The 6,600-nt window shown below is 46.4% G+C and overlaps 1 long non-coding RNA gene across 1 annotated transcript in view; it reads right to left on the bottom strand.

Annotated features, from left to right (window-relative positions):
• Positions 1–3,234: 3,234 nt before the first annotated feature.
• The window catches only part of LOC129535153 (uncharacterized), a 56,763-nt gene continuing 53,397 nt past the window's right edge, over positions 3,235–6,600 (bottom strand). The window contains exon 4 of the long non-coding RNA XR_008681546.2: positions 3,235–5,408. This is a non-coding gene — a long non-coding RNA (uncharacterized LOC129535153). The remainder of the gene's footprint in view (positions 5,409–6,600) is intronic.

Genomic DNA, 6,600 nt, shown 5'->3' with positions numbered 1-6,600 from the left:
GCACAGCTTGTGGGATATAATTTCCCAACCAGTGATGGAACCCAGGCCCTCAGCAGAGAGACTGAGGATTCCTAACCACTGGATCAAAGGACATGCGTTTGAGCAAACTCCAGGAGAGGGGGAAGGACAGGGAAGCCCAGCGTGCTGCAGTCCACAGAGTCACAAAGTCATACATAACTGAGCGATTGAAAAACACAACACTGGACCCTCAGGGAATTCCCCTGTGACTTATTATTAATGGCAAAAACAGAAAAAAGGGAAAAACCCCGCAAAACAAAAAGCAATGCTGTGGGAAGGTCAATGAGATGAAAACAAAACAAGATTTTTTTTTTAAAAAGCCACTAAAAATGCAAAGTGGTATCTTGGATTAGATTCTGGAGCAGAAACAGGGTAATAGTCAGTGGATAAACTGATGAAATCATAACAAAATCTGGAGTTTAGTTAATAGTATTTTATCAATGTTAATTTCTCAGTTTTGACAAGGGTACCATGATATGTGGGCCTCCCCTGATGGCTCAGAGAGTAAAGAATCTGCCTGCAATGCAGGAGACACAGGAGATATGGGTTCAATTCCTGGGTTGGGAAGATCCCCTGGAGGATGGCAAGGCAACCCACTCCAGTATTCTTGGCCTGGGAAATCCCACAGACAGAAGAGCCTGGTGGGCTGCAGAGTGGAAGAGGACTGAGTGACTAACACAAACCATGATATGTTAGGTGTTAAAATTAACTCCAGTGCTCTTGCCTAGAAAAGCCCATGGATGGAGGAGCCTGGTGGACTGAGCGACTTCACTTTCCCTTTTCACTTTCACGCATTGGAGAAGGAAATGGCAACCCCCTCCAGTGTTCTTGCCTGGAGAGTCCCAGGGACGGAGAGCCTGGTGGGCTGCCGTCTGTGGGGTCGCGTGGAGTCGGCCACGACTGAGCGACTCAGCAGCAGCAGCAGGTAAAGAGAGCATGTAGGAACTCAACCTTCACGATTTTTCTGTAAAATTAAAATGGCCCCAGAATGAGAAATTTATTTGAAAAGGATAAGTCCAGCAGTTGGAACAATCTCATCTCTCTGCTTTTAAGTTTCTACTGCTGTCGTTAACAGCAGTCACTAAAGTGACAACATTAATTGCCATAAATAGCAGGAGTAAATGGTAAGTTTAGATGGTCCCTAAACAGAAGATATGTGCACGAGCTTAGTTGATCAGTCTTTGTGACCCCACGGACTGTAGCCCGCCAGGCTCCTCTGTCCAGGGGATTCTCCAGGCAAGAATACTGGAGTGGGTTGCCATGCTCTCCTCCAGGGGATCTTCCTGACCCAGGGATCGAACCCAGGGTCTTCTGCATTGCAGGCAGATTTTTTTTTTTACCAGCTGAGCTACCAGGGAAGCCCCAAACAGAAGATAGAGATTCTCAAATTCAAAAGAGGTGATTTCGATTCCCACCCCCTCCCCAGTGCCCCCCACCACACACACACACACACACACTCTTAGCTGTGCAGTCAGAAATGTTCCTTCAGGTACCCTTAGCTTCCAGACCTGCATCTAGAGCCCTCCAACCCAGGATGCTCATGTTAACCCATCCGTGCATATGGATGGGAGGGGGCAGGCAGAGTCTACTTGTGTTTCCAGAAACATGATGGGGAGTACTTCCCAAAGAGAGGATGTCGTCTCTTTGAAATTGGACCCTTTAAAAGTTGGGCTGCTGGACATCAATAAGGAAGAATGGAAAGTGCAGATCAATAAGACTTGCTGAAAATAAAACACACATTAGCATAGAGTATTCCCTATAACCAAGATTAATGCCTTTTTAAACCAAACCAGAGCAGAGAGGTATATCTTTTAGGCTAATTGCCACTAGAGATTGCAGAGAAAAAGGAAGACAGACTTGGGGGCGGAGAAGGGGGATGGGAAGGGTGTGGGGGGGTAGTGGACAAAACCCAATTGCAGAGCTCCAAAGAGCTGGAGTGAAATGAAACAACCCCTCAAGTTATACAGAGAATTTAACCCGCACTAGGCTTGGGCTTATTATTTTAGGCATGCATTTGAAATTTAAATATGTTCTGGGGACAAAGCCTTTTTGCAGCACGGCTGGGCATTTGCCCAATCGGAGTCCTGCAAGTTTATTAACAGGGGCACACGATCAAACAGAGCCCAACAAGTGGAGGGCTCTCTTTACTTGCAGAGCCGCGCCGAGGAGCCTTCTGCGGAATTCCAGTCGTCACCCCACATCCCCCGCGCCTAGGACTGTATTTACTCAGCCACTCTCCCTTCCTTTTAAATTTTATTTGCAATTAGCAGTTACTCATTGCAAAGCCACTTTGGAAGATTTTAATATCCCTGTATAGGGTTTTTGAGAACTGCAATACTGATAGTTTTGCTGGTGTAATATTTTAGCATTAAAAAATATGAAATAAAAACCATGAAATCAGAAGAACTGGTGCCTTGAAATATTCCCAGGTGCACAGATATTTCGAATCAAATGTGTACTTGTTTAAAAAACTTCCTGGCACTTTCCTGGTGATCCAGTGGTTGGGACTCCATGCATCCAGTGTAGGGGGCCTGGGTTTGATCCCTGGTCAGGGAACTGGATCTCACATGCCATACGTAAGAATCAGCGCAGCCAAATAAATATTAAAAAAAAATAATGCTGTTGGAAAAGTGGCACTGATAGATTTGCTCAATGCAGTGTTGCCACAAACCTCCAGGGAGACGGGAGGCGTGTGGTGGAGAGAAAGGGAGCGTGGGTGCCTCACCCAACTCTTGGGGCCTGGAAACCCCTGCCCCAGGCTAGGCTCTCAGCTCCGCCTCTTCCCTCCAGGACTGATCCAGTCTCCATTTCCTAAGATAACTTTCTGTAATCATGACCTTCCCCATTGATCCTGCCGGGAAGACTCAGACCAGCCTCTCTGACGAGGCTTGATCCCTGACTATGGTGGGTGGGACAGCATTTAAGGACTGGCATAGAAGGCAAAGGTAATGATATTTCACTTTAAAGAAGACACGGCTGTGAATTAAGACAGATAACATTGTAGGAGAGGTTGGAGAAGGAAATGGCAACCTACTGCAGTATTTTTGTCTGGGAAATCCCAGGGACAGAGGAGCCTGGCGGGCCACAGTCCATGGGAGGTAGGGAGGTGTCACAAAGAGTCAGACACGACTCAGCAACTAAACAAGAAGAACAAAATTGAGAGAACTGAGATGTGGAGAGTTTGTCACTTTCATATAGATTATGGGCTTTATTTTTTGGTTTGGGGGAATATTTGACTACACAACACCATTTGTTTTGTTGGACTATTTAATATTTATGGATCATTGCAAATAGAAAAGATCACTTAAAAGTTGTCTACTGTGTGCTTGTTTATTTGCACTCAGATTTGAAAATAAAAAATAAACAAGGTATCATTCCAGCTTCCTAAAAAAATAATAATAGTATTGTAGGAGGCAAAACTTTTCCTCTACGTTTAGGGTCTCTGACTAAGCCCGAGAATTAAGTTGACACAGACAGATGGACCAGGGAAAAGTGTATACAGTGGAGCTCCGCACTGCATGGACCGAACTGCACGGGCCCACTGATGTGCACGTGTTTTCACTGAATACACACTGCACGATCCACAGTCGGTTGAATCCACAGATGCGGAACCACGGAAAGAGGGCTGACTGCAATGTTACATCTGGGTTTTGAACTGCCCAGGGGTTGGCACCCCTCATTCCTGCGTTGTTCAAGGGTCAACTGTAAGTTTTATTTAGTAATTTAATAATTTTATTACATGGACATGGGAGCCCTTCAGGAACATGAAGATCCAGAAAGCAGCTGGGGAGGGGGGCTGGGAAGGAGACTCAAGATGGAGGGATATACGTATGCTTACAGCTGATTCACACTGTACAGCAGAAATGGCTGAGCGACTAACACACACACAGCACAAACTATCACAACGTTGTTAAGGCAATTTTACTCCAAATAAAAATAAATTTTTAAAAGGTATATATCTAAGCAAAGAAGAAAGAAACAGTTGGGTCTAAATGCGTACATACTCAGTTTAATAGATCATGAAGAAGTAAAATATATAGGGATGCTAAAGTCACTGGAAAAGAGTCTGATGCTAGGAGGGATTGGGGGCGGGAGCAGACGGGGACGACAGAGAGTGAGATGGCTGGATGGCATCACCGACTTGATGGACATGAGTTTGAGTGAACTCCGGGAGTTGGTGATGGACAGGGAGGCCTGGCGTGCTGTGATTCATGGGGTCGCAAAGAGTCGGTGACTGAACTGAACTGAACTGAAAGGCAGATGAGAGTTTCTCAACAAAGTTTGTGCAAGTTCTTGGGAATTCCCTGGTGGTCCAGGGGTTAGGACTCGGTGCTTTTGCTTCCAGGGACCAGGTTCAATCCCTGGTTGCGGTACTAAGATCCTGCAAGCCTCGTGGCAAAAAAAAAAAAAAAAATCTTATGCAGAACCTTCTGGTTCTTCTTGGGCTCAAAGCAGCCCCCACTCCCAGGACTCTGGTGACTAGAATGTTCGCCTCCTCCAGGTGTGGGGGAGCATCTTTCCTGGAGGTGTTCATCACCGGCTTTCAGGAAGACAGGAGAGGTTGGAGAGACTTTTTGGCATTTGCTGTTTTTCAAGGGCCTGAGTTCACAGATGTTGGTTTTGGGCTGTTTTGAACCCCCTCTGGCCACCTGATGTGAAGAGCCGACTCATTGGAAAAGACCCTGATGCTGGGAAAGATTGAGGGCAGGCGGAGAAGGGGACGACAGAGGATGAGATGGTTGGATGGCACCACCGACTCAATGGACATGAGTTTGAACAAGGTCCGGGAGTTGGTGATAGACAGGGAGGCCTGGCATGCTGTAGTCCATGGGGTCGCAAAAAGTCAGCCACAACTGAGCAAATGAACTAAACTGAACCCCCTCAGTGTCAAGACACCAGTACCGCTGTTTTGCTCAGGCCCAGGAAACATTGTGTTTTCAAAGGCAGAAAAGTGCTTGCCCTTGAACTCCTGCAAGGAGACCTAGGCCTTTGTGAGGCAGAAGGTAAGGTTCCACCTTCCATTCCACCATCCTCCACGCCCCCATCTGCCCAGAGTTCAGTGTCAGCCAGAAATGGAGGTCTGGGGTGTGGCGGCGAGGTGGGCTGCTTTGTGTCACAATGTGTGAGGAGAGGACATGGAGGTTCCTGGAGGAAATCGAGATGAGGGCAGAACAGGGTTCGTAAGGAGCTGGCTTCGTGGGTGCTGCTCCCGAGGGTCTCACATCCCCAGGACAATCCCATCTGTCTTTCCTGTATCTTCCTCTCTGTCGGCTCCAGGCTTTCAGGTCCAGGTCCCCACGAGGCTGCAATCCTGGCCATGGAACACTAGATCCCGCCAACATTCAGACAGAGAAAGAAGACTTTTTCTTCTTCTGGAGTTTTTTAGAAACCTGCAGAAAAGGGCTGTAATTAGCTGATGTGACCTCCAAGAAGAGTGTCCTGATGACAGCAGCCATCTCACGGGTCCCTAACTGGGTGTCAGGCGGCCCAACACTGTCAGGTCCTCATGTGCTAAACTCGCAGACCCTCTTTCAGTGTGTTCTGAGAAACTTTATTCAGAGAAATTAAAAAAGTGGAGACATCACTTTTCCAACAAAGGTCTGTTATAGTCAAAGCTATGGTTTTTCCAGTAGTCGTGTACAAATATAAGAGCTGGACCATAAAGAAGGCTGAGCACCAAAGAATCAATGCTTTCAAACTGTTGTGTTGGAGAAGACTCCTGAGAGTCCCTTGGACTGCAAGGAGATCCAACTAGTCCATCCTAAAGGAAATCAGTCCTGAATATTCATTGGAAGGACCAATTCTGAAGCTGAAAGTCCAATACTTTGGCCATCTGATGTGAAGAGCCGACTCACTGGAAAAGACCCTGATGCTGGGGAAAGATTGAGGGCAGGAGGAGAAGGGGAAGACAGAGGGTGAGATGGTTGGATGGCATCACCGACTCAACGGACATGAGTTTGAATAAACTCCAGGAGACTGAAGGACAAGGAAGTCTGGCGTGCTGCAGTTCATGGAGTTACAAAGAGACAGGACTTAGTGACTGAACAAAAATAACAATTCAAAGAAATGCTCCTCTGGAAAAGGACAGTTTATAATCAAATAGCTTAAGGTATATCTCCCTTAGGAAATTCATAGGTCCATTGGCATCCTGAAGGCCCTGACAAGTCCTACAGAAATAAACCCTGTTTTGTGTTGTTGACTGAGAACTTCAGGTTCTTTGACAAACACCCTGTCCATGCTTAATATATATGACCACTAACATTCCATAACACTAGTCTTCTGAGGAGCACACTTCGACCATGTGCTAGATCTTTTCTAAGATTCTTTTTATCTTTTGTATGCCATGATAGATCATTCAGGAATGTGTTTGTCTACAGGTAACAGAAAACTCCATGGTTTCTCCAGATAAAGACTTATGTGTTGCATGCCACCACATATTTGGGAGAGGAAATCTGGGGTCAGTTCTATTGCCAAGAATGCCTTTAGGGAAGGGTTTCCACATTTCTTCTCTGCTATCTTCAGCACATGGCATGTGTCCTCACGGTTACAAGATGGCTGCACCTGCTCCAGGCTGGTAGGAGG

Source organism: Moschus berezovskii, chromosome 15 (assembly GCF_049115385.1).
Source record: "Moschus berezovskii isolate FMDL1 chromosome 15, NW_MosBer_1.0, whole genome shotgun sequence".
In the NCBI taxonomy this organism is placed as follows: domain Eukaryota; kingdom Metazoa; phylum Chordata; class Mammalia; order Artiodactyla; family Moschidae; genus Moschus; species Moschus berezovskii.
The sequence above is the reverse complement of the archived record's forward strand: the minus strand, read 5'-3'. Positions and strand labels throughout refer to the sequence as shown.